Here is a 1071-nt window from a genome sequence, read left to right as displayed (position 1 = left end):
GCGCCTCTTTAACAATCGAAGACCCCATTAAATAAGACACCGAATACGAGACAGAGGAAGAAGAAGAACCTACATACGAGCACGAATCCGATTTTGAGGATGATTTAGTTATCACTATGGCTAATGTTGATGAAGTCCTCATGGGGGAATGGAAGAAGAGGATGCATGATGACACTGGCCTGGGACTTGTGCAACCTGCAATTCCCACAACTGCCACCTTTGAGCTTAAGGGTCATATCCTAGCTCTACTTAAAGAAATCCCTTTCACTGGAAAAGATCACGAAGACGCCTACAAGCACTTGGATGAAGTCAATGATGTAGCTAATTATTTCAATGTTCCCAACATGCCTCGGGAAACTCAGCTACTGCGCATGCTTCCGGTTACTTTGAAGGGTGCTGCAAAGGATTGGCTCAAGTCACTACCCCTCAGATCCATCACTACATGGGCCCAGCTGAAAGAAGAGTTCATTGATCAATTTTGCCCACCATCCAAGATATCCAAGCTCAAGAAAGCCATAGCCAACTTTGAACAACAAGCTGGAGAGCCACTATATGAAGCTTAAGAGAGGTATGAGAGCTGGTTAAGGAATTGCCCACATCACGACCTCAATAGTCAGTAAGAAGTCTCCATCTTTTATGATGGAGTAAATGTTACCACAAGGCAATTACTTGACTCGCAAGGTCCACTTACGAAGAAGGCACCTCCAGTGATAAAGCGGCTAATTGAAGAATTCTCTAAGCATTCTAGAGAATACCATAATCCAAGAAATGATGTAACAAGGGGGTCCGCCTATGCAACTTCAGAAGACTTATCAGCAGTGATGGCCGTTTTGAAAAACATGGATAGGAGGATGGACAAAATGGACCAAACGATACATGCTATACGGGTGGGGTGTGAAAATTGCAATGGGCCTCATCTTACTAGAGACTGCGACTTGGATGAAAATGGCAACAAGAAGGTGCAAGTTTGTTACTCAAGTGGGGACCAATATGATGAAGATTGGCGAAAACCAAAGAAAGAGTGGCTCCCTTATGAAGAGTACAAGAAGGCTAAGGAGGAGAAGTTCAGGC

General features: G+C 44.2%; 1 non-coding gene across 1 annotated transcript; it reads right to left on the bottom strand.

Annotated features, from left to right (window-relative positions):
* Positions 1–500: 500 nt before the first annotated feature.
* LOC145056111 (small nucleolar RNA R71) lies at positions 501–607 on the bottom strand. The gene has a single exon (XR_013685647.1). It is a non-coding gene; the product is annotated as a small nucleolar RNA R71 (small nucleolar RNA).
* Positions 608–1071: the final 464 nt, after the last annotated feature.

The sequence above is a fragment of the Lactuca serriola genome, chromosome 5 (genome assembly GCF_051521515.1).
Source record: "Lactuca serriola cultivar US96UC23 chromosome 5, Lser_US96UC23_V15, whole genome shotgun sequence".
Lineage (NCBI taxonomy): Eukaryota > Viridiplantae > Streptophyta > Magnoliopsida > Asterales > Asteraceae > Lactuca > Lactuca serriola.
This window is presented reverse-complemented; position numbering and strand designations above follow the sequence as displayed.